General features: G+C 41.5%; 1 long non-coding RNA gene across 2 annotated transcripts; it reads right to left on the bottom strand.

Moving 5' to 3' along the window:
• Positions 1-5,162: 5,162 nt before the first annotated feature.
• LOC131007233 (uncharacterized) lies at positions 5,163-7,010 on the bottom strand. Of its 2 annotated transcripts, none has more exons than XR_009095989.1 (3): positions 6,890-7,010; positions 5,806-5,882; positions 5,163-5,495 (listed from the first exon to the last, which is right to left on the bottom strand). It is a non-coding gene; the product is annotated as an uncharacterized LOC131007233 (long non-coding RNA). The 2 variants fall into 2 exon arrangements; XR_009095990.1 differs by having other exon boundaries at positions 5,806-5,876; positions 6,890-6,987.
• Between the last annotated feature and the right edge of the window lie 887 nt (positions 7,011-7,897).

The raw sequence follows: 7,897 nt of genomic DNA, 5'->3' as shown, positions 1-7,897 counted from the left end.
ATGAAGACTTCAATGCAATTTTCCAATAGATCGGAGAAGATGCTCATCATGCACCGTTGAAAAGTTCCCGGTGCGTTGCATAGTCCGAACGGCATTCTCCGGTATGCGAATGTTCCAAATACGCAGGTGAAAGTGGTTTTCTCCTGGTCTTCATGTGCCACAAAAATTTGCATATATCCAGAATATCCGTCTAGAAAATAGTAATAGGCATTACCGGCCAATCTCTCCAACATCTGGTCGATAAAGGGTAATGGGAAATGGTCCTTCCTGGTTGCATCATTCAGCTTCCTGTAGTCGATGCAAACTCTCCATCCAGTTTGCAATCGGGTGGGCACAAGCTCGCCTTGATCGTTCTCCACAACTTGTATCCCCGATTTCTTCGGTACGACATGGACTGGACTCACCCATTGGCTATCGGATATGGGATAGATGATTCCCAATTCCAATAGCTTAAGAATTTCCTTTAGTACCACCTCCTTCATGACCGGGTTCATCTTTCTTTGAGAATCTCGAACGGGTTTGGCTCCCTCTTCTAAGTATATGTGGTGCATGCACTCCGTGGGACTGATGCCCTTGATATCAGCTAAGGTCCAACCGATGGCTTCCCTATTCTCTCGTAATACTCTGACCAATCGCTCTTGTTGCACGACGGTTAGATCAGAACTGATGATAACTGGTAGCGTCTCTTCTGGTCCCAGATAAGCATATTGTAAATGCTTAGGTAATTGCTTGAGCTCCAAAATGGGTGCTTTCTGGATTGAAGGTAGCAGCTTCTCGTTCTGCCCATACTGAGCCAATAACTCCGGTTTGCTTGTCTCTGTTCCCCCAGCTAGATAGACCTCCTGTATTAACTCCTTGATCTTCTGGTCTACCTCCACCTCGGCTTCTAAAGTGCTTTCTCGGAGAGAGTAAAGCTCCATGATGGCTTCCTTCATTTCCTCGTCCTCCATATGTTCGGCATCCCGATCAGTCAGACCATACTGAATCACCTTCTCTGTGGTATCCCGGGAACCGAAAGTAATTCCTTGTTCTTGCACCAAGGGTTCAAACACATCGACCATGTCCACCGTCTCCATTGCTTGTTTTCTCTTCATAGTCTCATAGATGTTGAATTCTACTTGGACTCCATCGAACTCACATGTCAAGATTCCGGTTTTCATATCGATCTTAGTTCCAGCGGTCATCATAAATGGCATCCCCAATAGTATGGCATTCTCTCTAGTTTCGGGTCCCGTATCTAGAACATAGAAGTCTGCTGGGAAAATCAAATCCCCAACCTTGATCAGTACGTCTTCCACTACTCCTTCAGGGTAAGCGTTGGACCTGTCAGCCAACTGTATGACCACACGGGTGTCCCTCATCTCGCCAATATTCAATCTCTTGTATACAGCCAATGGCATCACATTAATGGAGGCTCCAAGATCCATCATTGCCTTATCCATATTGGTTTCTCCTATGTTGCATGGAATAGTGAACATCCTCGGATCTTTTCGCTTAGTGGGTAGCTTCCGTTGGATCACTGCTGAAACACTTTCTCCCATCACGTAGCGGACCTCTTCCTCCATTTTGACTTTCCTTGAGCAAAGGTCTTTCAAGAATTTGGCATATTTGGGGATTTGCCTGATAGCATCGAGTAGAGGTATGCTCAACTCAACCTTTTGAAACATCTTCATCATTTCACTTGCTTCCTTCTCTCTAGCTTTCTGTTTCAGGCGTCCCGGGTAGGGTGCCTCGGTTGGATTGCTACCTCCAGCTTGTTCATCAGTTGGTCCCTTCCCGTTCTTGTTCCACCCTCCTCGGAGCAATTCAGCCTCTGCTAACAATTCTTCCTCCTTTTCCTCTCCCTCAAGAAACTCGGTTAGCACCACTTGGGCATGCTCTCTGGGGTTGATTCCCATGGCTGGGAGTTTACCAGCGTTCTCCTCTAGTTTGGCCACTGCCTTAGTCAAATGACTAATTTGCTGGTTAGTTTGGTTCATGCCGGCACAAATTTCATTGCGAAATTTCTCGCTCTCCTTAGCCATGCTTTCAATGGCTTCTTCCCATGGTGCCCTCCGATGTGGTGGTTGGTAAGGGGGTTGTTGCTGATTCTGGTTGTGGTGTTGAGGTGGTCCCAACTGGTACTGTTGTTGATGCTGGTTCTGATTATACTGAGGACGTTGCACTGGTACGCCCATATTGTTCTGCTGTTGGGGCTGACCATCTTGCTTCCACCGGAAGTTGGGGTGATCTCTCCACCCAGGATTGTAAGTATTTGCATAAGGATCATACTTCCGTGGATTCCCATCATGTCCTCCAATGGCATTGACATCAACAATATCTTCGCCAAAATTGGGGCAATTTTCAGATTGATGTTCTGTGGCATCGCAAAGGCCACACTGGCGAATCTTCTTCGGTATAGTCAAGCCCGACAGAAGTTCCTTGAGTTCGTTCATACTCTTCTCCATAGTTTTGTCCAGTTTAGACATCTCCTCCTTCTCTTCAGCTCTCCTTGGTTTTTCCAGATTCCTTTCATGTCCTTCATCACGTGATTCTTCTGCCATGGTGCCCAACAATTGGAAGACCTCCAATGGAGTCTTACTCATCAGCGATCCATTGCAAGCTGCCAGGACCAAACTGCGATCGTTTTTCCGCATGCCTTTTACAAAACTCTCCACCTGATCTTTTGGAGAGATTTGGTGATGAGGACAATTGCTTAACATTCTCTTGAATCTCGTCCAGTATTCGTAGAAGGATTCCAGCCCATCTTGCCTGATGCTGCGGATATCCCATCTCATCCGCTCCACTCGTGCTGCTGGGAAGAATTCTTCCAAGAAGGCCTGTTGCAGTTGTGCCCATGTAGTGACACTGCCTTCGGGTAGGTCATACAGCCATCTTCTCGCGTTGTCTACCAAGGTAAAAGGGAAGAGTATCAACTTGACATACTCTTGCTGCTCATCAGTTGATTGGTGCATGATTGTCATCTCGAAATCTTGGAGATGGGTATGAGGGTCATCTCCTGGGTATCCATTGAACTTCGGCAAGATCTGAAGCAATGAGGGCTTCATGTCATACCGACGAGGTGCGAACGGATTTGCGGGTAGGGTGATCCCGTTCGGCCTCAGGTTGAGGTTAGTTGGGTATGCCAACTGTCTGAGGGTCTGCTCCGGTACGGCTTCTGCTTGCTCAGCCTCTGCCATAGCTTCGCGTCTCGCTATTCGTGCTCCTGCGCGCAGTCGTCTTTCTGTACGATCAATATCAGGATCAAACACCAATGCTCTTACAGCTCTACGAGTTCCACGCATACACCAATAGCGGAAAATGGAATGAGGAGAGAACAAAATTGCTGCGCGTCACTTCCCGGCAACGGCGCCAATTTTGACACACACCCGTCGTGCGGTGTGGACAAAATACCTGTGTATGCCCAGTACAGACAGTACACGCTTCTACTTCTCACAACAAGAACTTTAGTCTTAGCGGTAAGCGTAGGGTCGAATCCCACAGGGAGTGAGGAACCACTTTGTTCTCCTACGACAAACTGAGGTGTCACAATTCTCAATCTGTATACGCTGCACAAGAAATAAACAAGATCAATAATAACAAAGGGGTGAGGTTATTCGGTTAGGTCATAACTGTTGTTAACATTCGTTCGGTCATAGGCACACTGATGATCCGTCTATGATCCATACAACTCCAAGGCGTGGCCCAAAGACATTGGGGCGTTTCAAGGGGTTATACTTCACATATAGGATGGTTGATCTCATTGTGGTCACTTGGTCCGAAGATCACACAATCCCCGGTCACAAGGCAGTGCACTTCTCCGTAGATAGTAGCCATACCCATTACTCACCAAGTATGGCCCTCACCAACCTTCTCTCCCGAGGTCCCCAACTCCACGCTTTTAGTGACACATGCCTCCTGGACTCAACTATTTCCGGCTTTGTCAGCCGACCAGTCATAGACATGCTACGGCGCCGAGATTACTTTCCTCGTTTGATAACCATGGCTTTATGCCTCGTCACAATTGATGGATAGCCTCTAGAGAAGCCCAAGACTGAGGAAGGGCAGTGTATCCCATCAACCCTTTCCCCACCTTCTGGATCTACAACGCCTTTTGTTGACGCTGCTCAGCTACTCGGTCTTGGGCATACCGATTGTTGTACCTTGGTATACCCTGGCCTTTGCTTGTCATGGACAGCGTTTTTCCGAACGGAGATCACCCGTTAGGCCCCTACTGCCCATGGTTTCAAACAGATCCTTCCGGAACCACGAGATTCAACCGGAAGAACAAGTGCCTCACGAATGTTTACATGTTAACAACAATTGTTTCCACACCTAAAACCTCACCTAAAGAATTACTCACACATAACAGAATTCATAAATGTAAAATAGATTGAACACATGATAGAACGAAAAGAAATACTGAAATAGATAAATAGTACCTAGGCTTCAAGCCTTCGAACTTGTTCAAAGGTAAAAACACAACGGAATAGGGAAAAACACGGAAATGTAAATTGTTTCGGATGCCACACACGGCGAACTTAAAATGATAACTAAAGTAAAACAAGAGTTTCAAGGTGCCAGAAACTTGTGCACGCTGCACATCGTTAGTCTTTTATACTGCCGGATGGTAGAGGCCTAACCCTAGCTGCGCCGGTTCTAAATCTTCGCCGGGATCTTCTTTCCTTAATTAGCTCGATCTTTGATTTATCCTGATTGAAGATGGCGTCCAGCTGCAAGCTTAGTCAACCTTTCCCATTCCTTCGATCCTTCCAGTTTCTTTTTCTTTCTTCCACTTGTTTTGTAACACCCCCATCCCTTGCGAATAGGAGATGCTACCCAAAATATTCATTTATTTGATTTCTCTAATATTAATTTAAGTATAGGATATAAAGAAAAATAGGAAAAGAATTCCCTTTTTGATAATATAGTAATCTAATAAATATTACTATTAAAATTAATAATACTTAACCAATGAGTTATTAAAATATACTATATGTGTAATAGAAAAATTATCAAAATTTTATTTCTCTTTTCCAATATAAAAAATATGTAACGGAAGCTGTAAAACTACAATAATAATCCTGCCAAAACACTATATATATATATATATATATATATATATATATATATATATATATATCAAAGGCAACGGAAGCTGTAAGTTATATAAACGACATTCAATAATAACTTTATCTAAGCATCATATTTATATATATAAAAAGATGGAGTACATACAAAACCATCAAGTTTAAAAGTATAATTAACGTGTTCGAGGCACAGCTCGTAACTACACATACGGTAAACAAAATATATATATTCGGTCACAGCGGTCATCAAAATGCATGATCATAAACCAATATATATAAAGTCTCGACCCACCAAAATTGGAAGAGGCTAAGTTGGTTAGTAGCAAGATATATTTACCAAAAATAGCAACATATAATACTTCATCATATAATAGAACGGGAGAATGTGGAGCTCCATGTCTGCCGTCTTGCCGTCAACTCCTTAACCTGAAAAGAATCATAAATAATAGGGTATGAGTGCGCAAGCACACTCAGTGGGGTAAACACTGCAAGCAGTTATAACCAATTGTGTAATGAATCATAACATGTTGAACTCTTATAATTTTTGACTTAGCTGACATCTTGTGAGACTAGTCTCGGTCCCTTGTGGACCTGACCCCTTGTGGGCCGTTCAGCTCTTTGATCCCTTGTGGATCCGACCCCTTGTGGGTTCCCATTAGTTCATATGAATGACGCACAACACAATAATGATTATAACCATGTAACAACTACGCTTACAGATAAAAGTAAACCCCACCTTAAGTGATTGAATTCAAACCTCTTCAAGCTTGCTTCGGTTGTCCTCCTCGAGCCTTGGATGCGCCGCTCCTAGCACTTGAAACACTTTAAACTTAGTTTCATTACAAGCACTTATTCTTGAATAAGCTCTCATTTCTTTAAACAATATTTTTAATCTCTCTTGAATATATTCTTGATAATTCTACAATACACTTGAAGCCGAAGACCATATTTGAACATTTTATGAATCTACAAATTATAAATTCATAGTTTCAATTACTAGTATAAATTATACTAATCTAACTTCATTATAATCATATCATTTAATTATATAATATACTAAGTTTAGATCACCATAATCCTTATAATTTATTTCAATTCTTGGCTAATAATATTAAAAGCAAATGTCTTGATTATCTATTTATGTGTTCAAGGTGAAACAATCATCAAAAATCTAATTCAAATTCCCAAACAAAAATTAAAATAAGCATAACATATTAAAACTCATATTCGACACATATGGAGCTACATCTCGACGTCTATTCTGGCCAATTTGACCTTAGATCTCAAGAAGAAAACCTATGATTAGAACGTCTACGACATGAGCTACAAAACCCCTAAACTTATTCTCCCTCACGGCATCGATTTGACGCCGGAAGGTTGACTCAAACTCGCGCGGAAATCTTCGCGCACAGACCCGACACCCTGACTTGATTGGCTCATAACTCCCTCGTCCGGTGTCGGATTGACGATCCGAAGGTACTGTTGGAAAGCCAACGACGATAGCTTTCTAATGGTACCTATATTGATGGGGTTTGATGAAAGAAAACAGATGAAAAACGGTCTGCAAGGTACGATCCTGCTGCTGTCAAAAACAGGGGAAAAATAAAACACAGCAAAACACATGCCGGCAGCCACCACGCCGCCGGAACTACTGTTCCGGTAATCCCTCCTCCTCACTCACACACAACAGACTTCATCCCACCAATATCTACTCAAGACCTTTAGCCATCGATTAAGAAGAACAAGAATGGAAGAGAAGTGCAAAACCCTTTCAAATTCAACAAGCAAAAATCGAAGAAACAAGAATTATGAGAAATTACCTTGATGGCTGCAGTAAATCGATGAGTGGTGAAGATGGAGAGAAGAGAAAAGACGCAGGGGAGAGAAGATAGGGAAATTACCAAACCACAAGCATATCCTTATATATATACATGGATTATCTATTAAAAAATCTAACTTATACAATAAAAATCTAACACTTTATAAATATTTTAATGCTATTTGCTAATAAAATCTTAGATATTTTTATCAATAGCAATTCTATAATATTCAAGTTTATTCATTAATATTATATGACTTATTACAAAAATTCTTAATATTTTAATATTAAATCAATTCTAGAATATTCCATTTACTTATACCCCATTTTTTTTATAAACAATTTACATATTAATATCTAACATATTCTAGAGTTTTCATGTACTTTATTTTACTAATCTTACTCTTTAAGATTTATTTATAAGTAATTTTTAATTTTGCTAAGGCGGATCCTCGCTCTAAGTCGGACAACCTGTACAACATTTTAAAATCAAATCCGTTAGTTTTAATAACGTCATAAAAATATTTTACTTAAACATAAACATCTCTAATATATTGTAATTAAATTATAAATAAATTAAAAAGGTTCGGGGTATTACACCCTACCACCCTTATAAATAATTTCGTCCTCGAAATTAACCTTGCAAGTCTTTAATGTGAGGATATCGCGCTAAAATGTCGTCTTCTTTCTCCCACGTTGCTTCTTCAGGTCCGTGCCTACTCCATTGGACTTTTACTAATGGCACTAATCTATTTCTTAAGGTATGAACCTTTCGATCTAAGATGGCAACAGGCGTTTCCTCATAGGTTAAGTCAGCAGATATTTGGAGACTCCCACGAGAAATGATGTGGCTTGGGTCAGAAACGTATTTCCTAAGCATCGACACGTGGAATACGTTATGTACGCCTGCTAGGTCTGGGGGTAAAGCTAAGCGATAAGCTACGCCCCCTATCTTTTCAAGTATTTCAAACGGTCCTACGTATCGAGGTTGTAACTTTCCCTTTTTGCC

This window comes from Salvia miltiorrhiza, chromosome 1 (genome assembly GCF_028751815.1).
Source record: "Salvia miltiorrhiza cultivar Shanhuang (shh) chromosome 1, IMPLAD_Smil_shh, whole genome shotgun sequence".
NCBI classification, from domain to species: Eukaryota; Viridiplantae; Streptophyta; class Magnoliopsida; order Lamiales; family Lamiaceae; genus Salvia; species Salvia miltiorrhiza.
Note: the sequence above shows the minus strand (reverse complement) of the source record. Positions and strands in the feature narration are given on the sequence as shown.